Below are 19643 nucleotides of genomic sequence, written 5' to 3'. Positions count from 1 at the left end.
ATTGCTCGTATTTCACGAAAATCGATATTTTATGGGGCGTTAGAACCCATCTGAATTGACTTAATCTTTTTCATTTCACTACCAACTGCTCATAACTTATGCTGAGTGATCTCTAGTACCAGATCTGAATCCCTATTTTGAGTCGTTAATGGAAAAAACAAAATCGGGAAGGCTCCGAAAAATGCACATTTTCGCAAAAATTCAGATTTTTTAAATTGTATAAAATCCCACCCAGAAAAAATTTCTTTTACAACTTGTTGGTATTTGCTATATTTGTGAGAACCTCATTGAACCTTATAAGCTATGGAGCACTCAAACTGAGAACTTTTCTGTAATATTGACGTCGTTCATGGGGGATTTAAGAAAATGCTACTTTGACATCCCCTGACCCATTTCAATAGAATTTTAAACTCTAATACTACACTTAAAAACTTCGTCAATAAATTTAATTTTTATATATAACACTAACCTTTGTAACTGCGTTTAATTTATGTCGATATCTTAGTTCAATCCTCACATTTATTTGACATTTAGGTGTTTCCATAATTCTTGCCCATGCTTAATTTTTTTTTAACTTTACCTGCAGACGGTTTTCTCAAATACCATACAATCTTTTGTTTTCCACAAACTTTTGTTTTTAATATTGTTAACTTCATAAAAATAAATTGTTAAACGGTTTAATTATTACGCCATTTCGACTTCGAAATAAAAATTTAGCATGGGCATGAAAATAGTATAGGCAAGAATTATGGAAACACCTAAATGTCAAATATCTAAGGATTGAACTAAGATATCGACATAAATTAAACGCAGTTACAAAGGTTAGTGTTATATTTAAAAATTAAATTTATTGACGAAGCTTTTAAGTGTAGTATTAGAGTTTAAAATTCTATTGAAATGGGTCAGGGGATGTCAAAGTAGCATTTTCTTAAATCCCCCATAAACGACCGACGTCAATATTACAGAAAAGTTCTCAGTTTGAGTGCTCCATAGCTTATAAGGTTCAATGAGGTTCTCACAAATATAGCAAATACAAACAAGTTCTAAAAGAAATTTGTTCTGGGTGGGATTTTATACAATTTAAAAAATCTGAATTTTTGCGAAAATGTGCATTTTTCGGAGCCTTCCCGATTTTGTTTTTTCCATTAACGACTCAAAATAGGGGTTCAGATCTGGTACTAGAGATCACTCAGCATAAGTTATGAGCAGTTGGTAGTGAAATGAAAAAGATTAAGTCAATTCAGATGGGTTCTAACGCCCCATAAAATATCGATTTTCGTGAAATACGAGCAATCTTCAAAGGCTTCCCGATTTTTATTTTTCCATTGTCGAATAAAAAAAAAGTATCAGAATATGTTCAAAAGAGCACAAGGCATAAACCATGAGTTGCACGCAGTGATCTGAAAGAAAAGTCCAAAAACGCTCCACTCTAATTTTTATATATAAAAAACTATTTTAAATTGATTACGCGATACCTGTAAACAAAAGCAACGGTAACTTCCAAAGTGATAAAAATTGATAGCTAGAATTTTGTGTGCACCTTCCTTAAGGCTTAAATAACAATATATATTGAAATAAAATAAGGGTACTCCATGGAACGTTTTTTTGTCGCATATAAAAGTCGTATTTTCTAATTAATTTGATAGATCTTATTTAATGCATTATAATCAATTTTATAATATTTATAAAAATTACCAAAAACCTTAGAACTTAGTGAGCGTTGCTCCTTTGCAGCAGTTGCAGTAAATCTACTGCATTTCTTGCAAAAAATAAGTCTACTGCCACTAAATCAAATCTACTGCACTTTTTCAAATCAAATTCCAAGCGTTTTAAGAAAATAATAAACCAATTCCTTTGTAATAGATAGTATTGAAATGTACAAAATCTGCTCTTAACTCAAAACCAGCTCTAAAACAGCTGCAAAACACCATGATTAACACTGTTTAAAGTGTTTTTGGCCCACCATTTAGAGTCTGGATTTGTGAAAAAAAAAATCTATTAGGAAGTACATATGCCTAAAGTCTATACATGTGTTTTGTTGTAATAAGAAAAGTATTCTGACTTTTAGTTCAACATGCATGTATTTTGCTTGTTAAATAATATCTACTGCGAAATTTTGTAATCTACTGCATTTTTTTTATGGATCTACGGCGCAAATTTTTTTTGGAGGTGGCACCACTGCTTACTTCTAAGAGATCGTTCTTTAAAATACACTAGCCCAAAATTTAATGGAACAAAAAAAAATTATGATTTTTTTAGTGATTTTCGATAAGCTGTAAAAAATGATCGCATAATGACAAATCAAAAGCATGTGAAAGCTTCATTTTTCTAGTTTAAGGAGTTTATGACTAAATATTTTATTTCTAACAGTAAAATAAGATAATCGTTTTAACTGTTCAAAAACCAACATTTTCAAATTTATTTTTGTTTTTACTTTTCTTATAAAAAAGTGGGAAATTTTTTTATGATGAAATGATAATAACACGGTGTTACAAAAATGAGGTTTCAAAATATACGCGGGCGGAGACCTATCAGGTTTTGTAGAGCTAGTCGCACTGATTACGAAACGGTATTTGAAAATCCCCTAACACCCTCAAAATCTGGAGTTACGGCAAAAAACGTTTTTTTGGACCTTCATCCATTGAAAAAATTCTAGATTTGACAATTTTTACCCATTTTCGATTACAGTTTCTGATAGAAGATAAATATAGCTTTTCAACAATGTATAAAACATGTAACTCGGTTAAACCACTTAGAATTTATAAGCTGTCAATGTTCAAAAATTCCAGTTTTTCGTCATTTGCCCAACTTCGGCATCAATTTAAAGTATATGTTTTCAAAACAACATGCTATTTAAAAAATATATTCTAAAACTATATCTATTTGCCAATCAATCGAGGTATTTTTATGAAAATCACTTCAAAATTGGCTTAGAAAAAAAAATTGTTCGATATCAACCCAGATACAAAATTCGAACTTTTAGGTATAGAACAAAAATGTTGTTTCGGCACGTAGTAGGATAACTTGGGCGCCAGGATTTGATAACAAGTTTTTGTAGAGAAATTCAATACAAACATTTTTTTCTTTGGGAGGGGGGTCTATCTCCCCCCGTTTAGGTGGGAGGGCCATTTTTCTAAAAAAAAATTATCAAAACAAAAAAAAATTATTAAAAAACAACGGCAACACTTACAGTAATAAATGATACCATTTCCGAAAGGATATATTGTACATTTGATTCTTATTTTTAAATCAATATAATATAACCAATAGTTTTTGAAATAATCGATTTCAAAGTTGAAAATAGGCGAAAAAAAATTTTTAAAACTCATTTTATACTATTTTTGTCCAGACTGTGAGTTTTAGTAAAAAAATTACTCACACAGAAAACTGCCTCAATTGATTCCTTATGTCTTCTAATTTTTGAGAAAATTGAAAAATTATTTTATCAGATCTTTCTTTTTTCAAAATATTTTTTGTTTTTATTTGTTTTTATTTTTTAATTTTCTCATAAATTAGAAGACATAGAAACATATAGTTTTCACTGTTCGATAAGGAATCAATTGAGGCAGTTTTCTGTGTGAGTAATTTTTTTTACTATAACATAACAATAACGATAACAAGTTTTTGTAGAGAAGTTCAATACAAACATTTTTTTCTTTGGGAGGGGGGTCTATCTCCCCCCGTTTAGGTGGGAGGGCCATTTTTCTAAAAAAAAATTATCAAAACACAAAAAAAATATTAAAAAACAACGGCAACACTTACAGTAATAAATGATACCATTTCCGAAAGGAAAAATTGTACATTTGATTCTTATTTTTAAATCAATATAATATAACCAATAGTTTTTGAAATAATCGATTTCAAATTGAAAAAAGGCGAAAAAAGATTTTTAAAACTCATTTTATACTATTTTTTCCAGACTGTGAGTTTTAGTAAAAAAATTACTCACACAGAAAACTGCCTCAATTGATTCCTTATGTCTTCCAATTTTTGAGAAAATTGAAAAATTATTTTATCAGATTTTTCTTTTTTCAAAATATTTTTTGTTTTTATTTGTTTTTATTTTTTAATTTTCTCATAAACTAGAAGACATAGAAACATATAGTTTTCACTGTTCGATAAGGAATCAATTGAGGCAGCCTGTGTGAGTAATTTTTTTTACTAAAATTCACAGTCTGGACAAAAATAGTATAAAATGAGTTTAAAAATTTTTTTTTCGCCTTTTTTCAACTTTGAAATCGATTATTTCAAAAACTATTAGTTTAGCTCAGGGAAATTAGTCAAAATATGGGCATGAAATCGCATTTTTCGCGGGACAAAATTTTTTTCATGGAATGTGTTCGGGTGGTTGTCCTTATCATAAAAGTCAATTTGTTGGCATAATTGGAGGTTGGGAACAGCCGCCATCTTGGAAAATAGATTGGTATCGGTTTTATTGAATAGCTGCATTGTTATTCATTTTAACAAAAAATGACAAAGGTAAGACTTATTAACAATAAAATTATCTAAGAAATGATATACAAAACAATTCCGTGAGTTGATTAAATAAAATTTTATAGTTGGTCAAAGTGCGGGTTTGTATCGCAAGGTTGGGACAAAATGACATTTTTTCATATATCTGACGAACTTTTGATTTGTTTGGATAATTCTTCATGAATGAATTGTAGTACTTATAATTACCTATAAAATGAGCCCACAATCGTTATTGTCACCATCGTGTTGTAGAAGTAATCTAACTCCGAATCTCTCCATGTACTAGTCAGAAGTAGTAGTGCTAGTAGGCCGAGAAAATTTTAGGAGTAGAGGTATAACCAAAATATAAGTACGCAGTTTTGCAGCCATACGCGTGTTAATGTCGATTTCAAAGGTCTGACAACTCTTATTTTGTGCTTTATACGGTTTTTGGGGGGTTAAATAACGTAAGTTTTCCAGTTCATGTGAATGGGCTGAATTTATAATATTTGAAATTATAAATATACAAGCTGATGCTCTATTATTCTAAATCTGGACACCTCAATCTCGGCTATGGGGTTAATAGAACTCACGATATAAGCTTTTTTAACTAACCATATCAGGCTTTTCAATTCAAAGAAACAAACAAAAATCTAAACAAAAAAAGCTTCTAAAACATAATCGTATAAACGGCTTATATATAGTTCTATTGGTCACATCCTCAAGATTGGGGTGTTCAGATTTAGAAAAAATAATAGAGCATAAGCTTGTATATTTATAATTTCAAATAGTATAAATTTAGCCCATTCACATTAACTGGAAAACTTACGTTATTTAACCCCCCAAAAACCGTATAAAGCACAAAATTAGAGTTGTCAGACCTTTGAAATCGACATTAACACGCGTATGGCTGCAAAACTGCGTACTTATATTTTGGTTATACCTCTACTCCTAAAATTTTCTCGGCCTACTAGCACTACTACTTCTGACTAGTACATGGAGAGATTCGGAGTTAGATTACTTCTACAACACGATGGTGACAATAACGATTGTGGGCTCATTTTATAGGTAATTATAAGTACTACAATTCATTCATGAAGAATTATCCAAACAAATCAAAAGTTCGTCAGATATATGAAAAAATGTCATTTTGTCCCAACCTTGCGATACAAACCCGCACTTTGACCAACTATAAAATTTTATTTAATCAACTCACGGAATTGTTTTGTATATCATTTCTTAGATAATTTTATTGTTAATAAGTCTTACCTTTGTCATTTTTTGTTAAAATGAATAACAATGGAGCTATTCAATAAAAACGACACCAATCTCTTTTCCAAGATGGCGGCTGTTCCCAACCTCCAATTATGCCAACAAATTGACTTTTATGATAAGGACAACCACCCGAACACATTCCATGAAAAAAATTTTGTCCCGCGAAAAATGCGATTTAAATTACTAATTTCCCTGGGCTAGTTATATTATATTGATTTAAAAATTAGAATCAAATGTACAATTTCGGAAATGGAATCATTTATTACTGTAAGTGTTGCCGTTGTTTTTTAATAGTTTTTTTTGTTTTGATAATTTTTTTTAGAAAAATGCTCCTCCCACCTAAATGAGGGGAGATAGACCCCCCTCCCAAAGAAAAAAATGTTTGTATTGAGCTCCTCTACAAAAACCCGTTATCAAATCCTGGCGCCCAAGTTATCCTACTACGTGCCGAAACAACATTTTTTTCTATACCTAAAAGTTCGAATTTCTGTATCTGGGTTGAAATCGAAAAAATTTTTTTTCTAAGCCAATTTTGAAGTGATTTTCATAAAAAATACCTCGATTGATTGGGAAATAGATATAGTTTTAGAATATATTTTTTTAATAGCATGTTGTTTTGAAAACATATACTTTAAATTGATGCCGAAGTTGGGCAAATGACGAAAAAAATGGAATTTTTGAACTTTGACAGCTTATAAATTCTAAGTGGTTTAACCAAGTTACATGTCTTATACATTGTTGAAAAGGTATATTTATCTTCTATCAGAAACTGTAAAAAAAATCGAAAATGGGTGTAAAATTGTCGAAGCTAGAATTTTTTCAATGGGTGAAGGTCCAAAAAACCGTTTTTTGCCCGTAACTCCAGATTTTGGGGGTGTTAGGGGATTTTCAAATACCGTTTCGCATTCAGTGCGACTAGCTCTACAAAACCTGATAGGTCTCCGCCCGCGTATATTTTGAGTGTTACACCGTGTAATTTTTAGAATTTGGCTTCAAGATTATTTTTGTTTCAAACTTCTACGATTTTTTTAGACTACATTATCAGTCCTCGAACCAAAAACCATACTTTTGACTTTGACTATCAATATCTCAACAACGGATCACTCCACAGAAAATTTAAGGATACATTTGAAAATTTCATTTAATTCTCTGCAAAGAAATTAAGTTTGCTTTGTTAAAAAAAAAAGTTTTCGTACATTTGATATCAATTTAGAAAAGATATCAAAATAGGCCTTTTTACAGTTTTTTAGAAAATGTGCCGCTATTTCATAACTATGGGTGATAAGATTAAACTGAAGCTTAATAGACCTAAGATTAATTTGCAAAGTTTCAGACTTATTAATCAAACAGTTTTTCTGTTATGAGGGTTTGAATTTTGGAGATAATTTATAACACCACATTTTTGCAGCTTTAAATGACTTACAATTATAGGAATTTTGTAGTGACCTCTTCAAATAGTATATATATGAAAAACTTTGATGCAGGCTCCAGGTCAATAAAAGATTTTTATATGGTTACAACGTTTCGAGCATGAATACACTCTTCATCAGGCCTTTATTGAAAAATTATAAATTAATGTACATTATTATACATAAATCAACAAAACTTACAACAACAATTATTTGATTTGTATTTACAGCAAAAACACACATTTCAATTTATTTACCAGCATTAAATGAACTATAAGATTAAATATAAATTAAAATTTAAACATTTTATAAATAAAAATAGAACTATTAAACAGTAAAAATTAAATTTTGCAAAACCTACAAGAATTTTTTCACACCACTGTTCACGACGACTGTTTCTTTTTATTTGTTATTAGCTGGTTGTATATAATGCTGAGACTGTCACAATCAGACCGTCTATTAACTGCATTATCGGTGTTGTTGATATGCAGCATCTCTACGACATTCTTTTGTTATGATGCCTCTCCACCTCCAAAATTGTGACGTCATCAAAGTTAGGTTTGTGGTTCTTTTCTATGCAATGCAAGTGCAGTTTTTTGAGAGCCACCGTTGTTTATATCGGATCGATGGCCTGAGAGACGATTGCGGAGCTTTTGTTTCGATGTTCCTACATATACGGAAGAACAATCCGTCTCACTCCCACCTGCACATTTAATTTTGTAAGCCACGTCTGACTTATCCATTTTTTCTATTTTTCCTTTGGTGTTGGTGAAAAGTAATGTTCTTAGAGTAAGTGCAGACTTAAACGCTATTCTCGTTTTCTCTTTGTTTCTAAGTGGTGCTGTTTTTATGCGGTTTGAATGAGATGGTATATACAAAGTACTACGGTAGCTTATGGGAAGTTGATCATTAGGGGGGGTGGGTGTACATTTATTTTTACTATTTTGTATTAATTTGTTGATGACATGAGCGGGGAATGAGTTCGAACAAAGGGTGTTCTCAATAATTTTAATATTTTTATTTCGAAAATTAATATGACTACAATCAAGCACTTTATTAATGAAATTTTGGGCAGTATTGAATATAAGCTGTTTTGGTTGTTTAGAATGAAAATTTATTAGACGTCCAGATGAAGTAGGTTTTTTGAACCAATCGAAGATAATTTTGCCATTGTCCCTTACTGCTTGGACATCGAGATAGGCTAGACGTCCTTCTTTTTCTGCCTCCACCGTAAATTGAATCTTTCTATGAAATGAATTCAAAGCTTCTACCGTTATAGAAACACAATCAGATTTAACTATTGCAAACAGATCATCGACATATTTTGTTATTATTTTTGGTTTCGATACTCATTTCTCAATTACGTCTTCCAGCAATGCCTCCATTACTATGTCCGCCAATATAGGTGAAATGGGGCTACCCATAGGTACCCCTTGCTTCTGTTGATATATTTTGTTTTCAAATTCTAAGTAATTGTTGTCGATTATACAGAATCGTAGCATTTCCATGAACATGGACTTTCTTATTTTAGTGTGTAGTTTTATATTGTTCCAATTTCTCTCAACTATCTTTAATATCATATTGATTGGAAAAATTTCATTAATAAAGTGCTTGATTGTAGTCATATATATTTTCGAAATAAAAATATTAAAATTATTGAGAACACCCTGTGTTCGAACTCATTCCCCGCTCATGTCATCAACAAATTAATACAAATTAGTAAAAATAAATGTACACCCACCCCCCCTAATGATCAACTTATCATAAGCTACCGTAGTACTTTGTATATACCATCTCTTTCAAACCGCATAAAAACAGCACCACTTAGAAACAAAGAGAAAACGAGAATAGCGTTTAAGTCTGCACTTACTCTAAGAACATTACTTTTCACCAACACCAAAGGAAAAATAGAGAAAACGGATAAGTCAGACGTGGTTTACAAAATTAAATGTGTAGGTGGGAGTGGGACGGATTGTTCTTCCGTATATGTAGGAACATCGAAACAAAAGCTCCGCAATCGTCTCTCAGGCCATCGATCCGATATAAACAACGGTGGCTCTCAAAAAACTGCACTTGCATTGCATAGAAAAGAACCACAAACCTAACTTTGATGACGTCACAATTTTGGAGGTGGAGAGGCATCATAACAAAAGAATGTTGCTAGAGATGCTGCATATCAACAACACCGATAATGCAGTTAATAGACGGTCTGATTGTGACAGTCTCAGCATTATATACAACCAGCTGATAACAAATAAAAAGAAAAAGTCGTCGTGAACAGTGGTGTGAAAAAATTCTTGTAGGTTTTGCAAAATTTAATTTTTACTGTTTAATAGTTTTATTTTTATTTATAAAATGTTTAAATTTTAATTTATATTTAATCTTATAGTTCATTTAATGCTGATAAATAAATTGAAATGTGTGTTTTTGTTGTAAATACAAATCAACTAATTGTTGTTGTAAGTTTTGTTGACTTATGTATAATAATGTACATTAATTTATAATTTTTCAATAAAGGTCTGATGAAGAGTGTATTCATGCTCGAAACGTTGTAACCATATAAAAATCTTTTATTGACCGAGCCTGCATCAAAGTTTTAAATATGTAAATGACTTACTTCTAATCATTTTTTTATGATCAAAATCAAAGTGTTTTGAGTTTATTTGAACATTTTATTAATAAATACCTTTTAAATTTTAGATAAACCAAAGAAAAATCCAAAATTTTCAAAAAATGGAAAAATATACAAAATTGGTATGAATTTTTTTTTCAAAATTTAATTTTTTTTAAAAACTTTTAATTTTCTTTGGTTTATCTAAAATTTAAACGGTATTTATTAATAAAATGTTCAAATAAACTCAAAAGAATTTGATTTTGCTCATAAAAAAAGTCATTAGAAGTCATTTTCAGCTGCTAAAATGGGGTTGGGTTCGATATCCCGCTTTTTATTTTCCGGTTTTTTTTTTTAAATCCCGCTTTTAAAATCCCGTTTTCATAATCCCGCTTTTTAAAATCCCGGTTTTTTGTAATCCCGTTTCTTATAATCCCGATTTTTATAATCCCGTTGTTTATTATCAAAACTAGTGCAAAATCGGGATGATAAAAAAATAACACAAATTCAAAACTGGGAGATTTTTCTAAACGCATTTAATTAAAACCTTTAACAAAAAATATAATACATAACAAGAAATATGAAAAAGTAAGGAATGTTATATTAAAGAGAAATCAATTAATAAAATAATATTTACTTTACAGTTTCAAAAGAACAATCCAATTGTGATAATCCCATAGATTTATAATAACATAAAATGATCACAATACTTTAAATTAAGTACTCACTACACAATCAAAAGAAATTTCATTTAAATATATTTCAACTTATATTTGGATGTATTGCAACAATTTTCATATTTAAATAAATGATATTTCTTGTACTTCTGAACTCAATTTAAGGTTTTAATCATTTTATGTTTTTATAAAAGAAATACAGATTTCATAATGTGTTGAAGGTACATATTCTGTGGGCTTTACGACGCAAAAAATCAGTTTTACTAATTTTTTGGCTACTTATCATGATTTTTTTAATTTATGAATTAAGCATGTAATTTAAAAAAAAAAACGGGATTTTCGGGATTTTAAAATGCGGGATTATAATTGATCGGGATTTTAATAAGCGGGATTTCAGAAGACGGGATTTAAAAAATCGGTATTTTAGAAGACGGGATTTTAAAACTTTTTTTTCGGGATTTTCGAAAATCGGGATTTTAAAAAGCGGAATTCAGACACGATCCCGAGTAGGCTGGTGCTACTAATTACGTGTGTGAGAAAGTTTAACGTCGGACGACTACAATCGCAAGAGATTGCCAGGGCATATTCCGATTGCGTCTCAAATAACCTCTTAAGAAGTCCTACGCACCGCCAGCAGCAAGTATAGATAACCAGTGGCAGCACTCCCAAGAAGCCATTAGATATGCGGCCTCTGAAGTGCTGGGTTTTACTAGACCACAACAACGAAACCCCTGTTTTGATGATGAATGCCGGCAAGCACATGCAGCCAGTGGCGACTGGTGAGTTATCGAACTAGTAGTGCGTTTTTCTTGCTCACCTAGTATTACAATTAGAAATAACAAAAAAAAAAAGATTTAAATAAAATACTATTATTTATTGATCTTTTATTATTTCTTATACCATATATCAATGCGATGAATATTTACTGAAAGCGTTGTTACTGTCGCAAAATTTTAAACGATTTAGTAAAATATTAAAGCTATTTTAGTAAGTTACTAAGTTAAAAAGAAGAATTTCGTCGGTCTCATAATGAAACCTCGTAACTCCACTTTTTTTCAAAAATGACTTTTGAATGCCATTCTTTAGAATGCAATTCTTTAGCGGAGCACCACAGAAAATTTGTTGTCATTCCGAAAACTCTAAATACACTTAACTTCAAATTTTGCACAGCGCGTTTCTTCCCAACTACTCTGTTAGTACAGGTAAAATAGGCATTTAAAAAAAAAAATTATTACACTCATGAAACTTGGCAAAAAGTTTGCTTTTGGGATAAGAACCAAGTACAAAAAAAAGTCTCTAAAAAAAAAAGTTGGGTGGAAGGGTGTTTTTTCGCGGACAAGAGGGAGGCGGTGAAGGTCAAAAATATACTGAAAAAAATTGTTTGTCGAATATCATCATATGACACATGTTTATATACAAGGTATTTTTTGATGCTGAATCTAATGACATAAAAATAAAGTCAATACGATTGCTCTAAGAAAAGTTATTGCCGATTAAAAACAAGGGTGCTTTTTTTTTTTACTTCAACAAGTAAAACATAACCGAAACCCATGTGAAAAACATGCTACACTGATAAAATTCGGGATGAAGGTTTAAGATGACAAAGGATTCATAAAGTTCTTAAAATTATTTTTGGGGAAAGGGTGTTTTTTTGATGGGTTAAGTTGTGTGTGAGGAAGGTATCATAACAGCTGACTTAAATTTTATTAATTTTTAAAACCTGGTGTAAATATTTTGGTTGGTATAAGAATTAAGAATCTATAAACTGTAAAAAATTATCTTGAGTGAAAGTGTGTTTTTTTTTTTAAGAAATGATGAAATTCAGAATTAGTACCACAAAAACTAGGAAAAAATTGTTACACCAATGAAAATTATTAAAAATGTTTCATTTATAACAGAAACTAAGAACCGGAACAGTCTATATAAATATTTTAGGTTAAAGGGTGTTTTTTTGGGAAATAGGGAAAAATCCGCGATAAGTCCGATAAAATCAATGGTGTAAATGGTACCCTTACGAAATTCATTAAATTTGTTCTCTTTCCCATGGGAATTACGAATAATGTAAGTCTATAAATTTTTTTTATGTGAAAGGGTGTTTTTTTTAGAACCAAAGAAAATATGAGTATATTTGAAAAAGTGTGTAATACTTGAGTAATATAAGTGGTACCCTAGTGAAATTTAGTAATTATGTTTCTTTTAAGATAAGAAACAAGAATCTAAAGTGTCTATAAAAATTTTATGGTTAAAAGGGTGTTTTTTTTAGTGAAAACAAAAATGATGAGTCACCGTAATGAAATTTGGTAAAAACATTGGTTTTGGGATAGAAAGCAAGAATGAAGAGTTTTCATAAAAAAAAATTTGGTGAAAAGGTGTTTTTTTCGAAGAGACAGTAAAATCTGCAATTGGTCCCAAAAAGCCAATTATTCGCGTAAAACGTGTAAGAACTTATCTATAAATGTTTAATTTGTCATCAAAACCATAAATAAAATGAATCATTGGCTTTTTGGGACCAATTGCAGATTTTACTAACTCTTCGACAAAAACACCCTTTCACCAAAATTTTTTTTATGAAAACTCTTTATTCTGGCTTCCTATCCCAAATTCAATGTTTTTGCCAAATTTCATTAGGGTGACTCATCATTTTTGTTTTCACTCAAAAAAACACCCTTTCAACCATGATATTTTTATTGGGTACCACTAATAACACGGTGTAACACTCAAAATATACGCGGGCGGAGACCTATCAGGTTTTGTAGAGCTAGTCGCACTGAATACGAAACGGTATTTGAAAATCCCCTTACACCCCCAAAATCTGGAGTTACGGGCAAAAAACGGTTTTTTGGGCTTTCACCCATTGAAAAAATTCTAGCTTCGACAATTTTTTACCCATTTTCGATTTTTTTATATTTTCTGATAGAAGATAAATATACCTTTTTAACAATGTATAAAACATGTAACTCGGTTAAACCACTTAGAATTTATAAGATGTCAAAGTTCAAAAATTCAATTTTTTTTGTCATTTGCCCAAATTCGGCATCAATTTAAAGTATATGTTTTCAAAACAACATGCTATTTAAAAAATATATTCTAAAACTGTATCTATTTTCCAATTAATCGAGGTATTTTTTTTGAAAATCACTTCAAAATTGGCTTAGAAAAAAAAATTTTTCGATTTCAACCCATATACAGAAATTCGAACTTTTAGGTATAAAACAAAAATGTTGTTTCGGCACGTAGTAGGATAAGTTGGACGCCAGGATTTTATGAAGGGTTTTTGTAGAGGAGCTCAATACAAACATTTTTTTTTTAAAGAGGGGGGTCTATCTCCCCCCGTTTAGGTGGGAGGGGCATTTTTCTAAAAAAAAATTATCAAAATAAAAAAAAAAATATTAAAAAACAACGGCAACACTAACAGTAATAAATGATACCATTTCCAAAAGGCAAAATTGTGCATTTGATTCTTATTTTTAAATCAATATAATATTACCAATAGTTTTTGAAATAATCGATTTCAAAGTTAAAAATAGGGGAAACAAAATTTTTTTTAAACTCATTTTGTACTATTTTTGTCCAGACTGCGAATTTAAGTAAAAAAAATTACTCACACAGAAAACTGCCTCAATTGATTCCTTATCGAACCGTGAAAACTATATGTTTCTATGTCTTCTAGTTTTTGGGAAAATTGAAAAATTATTTTATCAGATTTTTCTTTTTTCAAAATATTTTTTGTTTTTATTTGTTTTTATTTTTCAATTTTCTCAAAAACTAGAAGACATAGAAACATATAGTTTTCACGGTTCGATAAGGAATCAATTGAGGCAGTTTTCTGTCTAAGTAATTGATTTACTAAAATTCACAGTCTGGACAAAAACAGTATATAAAATGAGTTTTCAAAAAAATTTTTTCCCCTATTTTTAACTTTGAAATTGATTTAAAAATAAGAATCAAATGCACAATTTTGCCTTTTGGAAATGGTATCATTTATTACTGTAAGTGTTGCCGTTGTTTTTTAATATTTTTTTTTTATTTTGATAATTTTTTTTTAGAAAAATGCCCCTCCCACCTAAACGGGGGGAGATAGACCCCCCTCCCAAAGAAAAAAATGTTTGTATTGAGCTCCTCTACAAAAACCCTTCATAAAATCCTGGCGTCCAACTTATCCTACTATGGCCGAAACAACATTTTTGTTCTATACCTAAAAGTTCGAATTTCTGTATCTGGGTTGAAATCGAAATTTTTTTTTTCTAAGCCAATTTTGAAGTGATTTTCATAAAAAATACATCGATCAATTGGGAAATAGATATAGTTTTAGAATATATTTTTTAAATAGCATGTTGTTTTGAAAACATATACTTTAAACTGATGCCGAAGTTGGGCAAATGACAAAAAAAATTGAATTTTTGAACTTTGACATCTTAAGCTAAGATTACACGGTCAACGAAATCGGTCAACGCGTTGACTCTCTGACGTCACAAAAAAAATCCATATTTTCTCTGTCATCTCACCGTCAATGTTCACAGTGTCAATGCATAAAGCGTTGACTATCACACTATTGACACTATTGCGTCAATGTTGTCCCAACGTGACGTTTACTTATCAGAGTCAACGGATTGACTCGTAAAACTTTGACGATCACACGGTTTGACACAAAATAAAAAGTCATAACCGTCAAAAAAGAAATTTTTTGTTGAGGAAATAAATTAAATATTGGAGTTTATTAATGTATCTACATAATTATACATAATTAATGTACATTATATATATATAATCAGAACGTGTTTTCAATTATATACAAAAAATCAAGACTTTGCAATAAATATATATTTCCGATGTTATCCTTTAGACCCAGACATATATTCCAAGGCGATTGGCCTAACTTCAGCGCTAATTTTTGTATCATCAAACACTGTGGTTTGGATACCTATCAGTCGAAGCTTCTCAAATTTCCAATCGTCACGATTCTTCTTCCATTTCAGAAGATGTTCTTGATTACGAGCTATCTCTTTGCTGGGACATTTGCTTTTCTGTTCCTCTAATCGTTGTTGGTGTTTCAGTTTTTTCTTCAGTCGAACTGTGAGTATCGCTTTGATATTTGTTGATATAAGTTGTTCAGCTTTAGGTTGAATGAATGAATGAATGTGTTGTGGGGGAAAGTTGCACTGCGACCTTAAAGGTCTATTGTGCCCTCAAATTTGGCTGCAATTAACTACTTACAGTACAGTCTCCAGTTTGATACTTTTTAGGTATTTGATTAACTGGAGTATTTCTATCGACGGTAGATCTTTACTTGTTACCTGGTGCTGGCCCAGGTATCTGTGTCGATTGTGCATTAGTGCTTCACAGTTGCCCAGTATGTGTTCTGGTGTCTCTTCATTATTGTTGCAGAATCTACAGGTGGCACTGTCTGCCAGGCCAATGTTGTTGAGGTGTTTTCTCAGCTTGCAGTGGCCTGTAAGGATCCCTGTTATTATTCTCAGGTTGTTTCTACTCAGGTTAATGCAGGTTTTAAATCTTTTTTGGTTTAGTGATTTCGCCTGTCTGAGTTTAGGAGTCTCTTTCCAAATTTTAGTTCGTTTGGCCTCCTCATCGGTTTTTATCATTTGTTTGATCGTTTTGTCTCCAATTCCGCAATATGGTTCTGGGCCCATAAGAGGTGCGATTGCACCTGCTTTTGCTAAGGAGTCTGCTACTTCGTTCCCTTGTACTCCAACATGTCCGGGAACCCAGTACAGTGTTATTTTATTTGCCTTGCCAAGCTCGTTCAGCTTCTTCACACATTCCCATACGAGTTTGGAGTTGATGGCGTATGAGTTTATAGCTTTAAGTGCGGCCTGGCTATCAGACATGATGGCAATGTTTTGGTTTTTGTATTTTCTTTCGAGATTACGTTCTGCGCATTTATCTATAGCGTTGATTTCCGCTTGAAAAATGCTAGGAAACTGTCCCATTGGAATGGAAATTTTGGTTCTAGGCCCAAATATTCCTGCTCCAGTTCCATCAGCTGTTCTCGATCCATCAGTGTACCACTTGATGGCGTTTGCATTGAAAGTGTAGTTCGTGGATTCACTTACCCACTTTGCCTTGCTACTAAACTGTGTTTGAAAGTTTTTCTCAAAGTTGTATTTCTTGATCATGCAATCTCTTGGGATGTCAAGGAGGTTTTTAACTGTGGTGTTCGATATTGAGTCCCTTTCTTTGAGACCAATACTCTTGCCCGTACCAGTTCCCTCTTTTGCAAATCTCAAGATTGTAGCTTTAGGTTCTCGAAAGAATTCATTTTCAGCGTCATCGTCAACCTTTGCAGGAGATTTTTGTTTTTGTGCTTCTTTTGATCGGTTACAAACGGGCTGACTGCTTGGCCATTGGATTTTATATTAGGTTTTTTCGTAACTTTCTTTTTGGTGGCAGGGAGCTTCCTTGGATCTGTTGAGGGTGGTGATTTCTTTTTTCGAAAACATCACTTTTCTCAAATTTGTTGTTCTTTTTAGGACTTTTGGATATTTTTAAGCAATCTTCGGGTGGTTTATTTATTTTAGCCATCGTCGATTCGTATCAAATAAAAATCAAAACAAAAAGAAATAAAAATGAAGAAAACAGAAAACACGTTGAAATTTATATCGACTTAACCGAACTCGTCGTATAATTAAAAATGTTTTTGGCATTATGTCGGCTTTAAAATTTCAATATTTTTTTTAATAAAAAACCCTGTCAAACTGCTACGATGACACGGTATTAAATTCTGCCTCGTCAACGCTGGGACAGGGTCATTGCGATGACACTCAGTCCTAAAACTCCGTCAACGCGTCCCAGTGGCATTGACAGAGAGGTTACACGCTCATCAAAAATAGTCAATGCGTTGACCCAAAAAAGGTGTGTCAACGCGAGTGTCATCGTACTCGTCAACGCAATGACAGCAGTTTTCGTTGACGATCACACGACGTGACACTCTTGGGACAGATTGTGACGTCATTTTTACGTCAGAGAGTCAACGCGTTGACCGATTTCGTTGACCGTGTAATCATAGCTTTATAAATTCTAAGTGGTTTAACCGAGTTACATGTTTTATACATTGTTAAAAAGGTATATTTATCTTCTATCAGAAACTGTAAAAAAATCGAAAATGGGTAAAAAATTGTCGAAGCTAGAATTTTTTCAATGAGTAAAGGTCCAAAAAACCGTTTTTTGCCCGTAACTCCAGATTTTGGGGGTGTTAGGGGATTTTCAAATACCGTTTCGTAATCAGTGCGACTAGCTCTACAAAACCTGATAGGTCTCCGCCCGCGTATATTTTGAAACCTCATTTTTGTAACACCGTGTAATACTCTAGTACTACACACTTTTTCAAATATACCCATATTTTCTTTACTTCTAAAAAAACACCCTTTCACATAAAAAAAATTTATAGACTTACATTACCTATTCGTAATTCCCATGGGAAAGAGAACAAATTTAATGAATTTCGTAAGGGTACCATTTATACCATTGATTCTATCGGACTTATCGCGAATTTTTCCCTATTTCCCAAAAAAACACCCTTTAACTTAAAATATTTATATAGACTGTTCCGGTTCTTAGTTTCTGTTATAAATGAAACATTTTTAATAATTTTCATTGGTGTAAATATTTTTTCCTAGTGTTTGTGGTACTAATTCCGAATTTCATTATTTCTTTAAAAAAAACACCCTTTCACTCAAGATAATTTTGTACACTTTATAGATTCTTAATTCTTAAACCAACCAAAATATTTACACCAGGTTTTAAAAATTAATAAAATTTAAGTCAGCTGTTATGATACCTTCCACACACACAACTTAGCCCATCAAAAAAACACCCTTTCACCAAAAATAATTTTACGAACTTTATGAATCCTTTGTCCCTGCTTTATTTTAAACCTTCATCCCGAATTTTATCAGTGTAGCATGTTTTTCACATGGGTTTCGGTTATGTTTTACTTGTTGAAGTAAAAAAACAAGCACCCTTGTTTTTAATCGGCAATAACTTTTCTTAGAGCAATCGTATTGACTTTATTTTTATGTCATTAGATTCAGCATCAAAAAATACCTTGAACACATGTGTCATATAATGATATTCGACAAACAATTTTTTTCAGTATATTTTTGACCTTCACCCCCTCCCTCTTGTCCGCGAAAAAACACCCTTCCACCCAACTTTTTTTATAGACTTTTTTTGTACTTGGTTCTTATCCCAAAAGCAAACTTTTTGCCAAGTTTCATGAGTGTAACAATTTTTTTTTTATATCTTGATTTTATGTACTATTTTACCTGTACTAAACTCCTGCTCAAAATTAACGCACACTTTTTTCATCTTTAGTTATACCCCTGCATCTTATTTACAATGGCTTTAAAATTATTTGTTGTATTTTTTTGTGTTTGCTAATTGTTTACCAAGTCAGAAAAATGCTAAACTGCAACAGTATTATCAACCAAAAAAAAGATGAACCAAATTTAGCAATTCAAGGTCTGAAAACTGATATTAAAATAATTTTTGTTTTTTAAGAAAAAAAAAATTTAAAAATGGAAGCGCGTGACAGTTCTTTCCAATAATTTTATTCAATACTTGGTATTGTCTCCTCTAGCGCATATGATAATTTGGAGTCGTCTATTCATTCCACGAATTAAATTTTGAAGGTTTTGTTGTAACTTTTCTTTCACTGCAGTTTTCTGTTGATCAAGAATGCTTGGAGGTGGATTTCGGCCGCAAATGCATTTTTTTCAACATCTCCTAGACATGTTCTGTTGAATTTAAACCCGGATATCTGTGTGGCCAATTCAAAGGTGGCATATTTTAATCTTGAAGATATTCTCAAACCACTCTAACATGCATTATCGTGCATCAGACTGAACTGTGGACCAAATCTAGGGGTGATTGGAACCGCATTCTGTGTGAGGATATCAGTCAAGTATCTTTGGGTACTTAAAGTAGGTCTAGGAGACTTCACTAACTCCGTAGGTGTTGTAAAGCTGAGTTTGATCCATGAAAATTTATGACTCATCTCTAAAAGGTTCCCGGGTTGACAGATAGACTTCAGCATACCTCTCCAAATCTTCCCCACAAACTTTTTATTCCATACCTTCAATTTAAGTTAACTCCTGTCTTATTTGAGAAAATAACCACGATACTGTGAGATAAATTAAAGTAGGACTTTTTTCTAAAATAAATATGATGTGCGTTAAATTTGAGCAGGAGTGTATGTTGTTT

General features: G+C 31.6%; 1 protein-coding gene and 1 long non-coding RNA gene across 2 annotated transcripts in view; both read right to left on the bottom strand.

Annotated features, from left to right (window-relative positions):
* Positions 1-19643, bottom strand: part of LOC129921225 (transcriptional regulator ATRX homolog) — a 216991-nt gene that overhangs the window by 93354 nt on the left and 103994 nt on the right. The window lies entirely within an intron of this gene.
* On the bottom strand, positions 7151-9891 carry LOC129921235 (uncharacterized). Its single transcript, XR_008773491.1, has 2 exons — positions 7498-9891; positions 7151-7407 (listed from the first exon to the last, which is right to left on the bottom strand). It is a non-coding gene; the product is annotated as an uncharacterized LOC129921235 (long non-coding RNA).

This window comes from Episyrphus balteatus, chromosome 1, assembly GCF_945859705.1.
Source record: "Episyrphus balteatus chromosome 1, idEpiBalt1.1, whole genome shotgun sequence".
NCBI lineage: Eukaryota > Metazoa > Arthropoda > Insecta > Diptera > Syrphidae > Episyrphus > Episyrphus balteatus.
The sequence above is the reverse complement of the archived record's forward strand: the minus strand, read 5'-3'. Positions and strand labels throughout refer to the sequence as shown.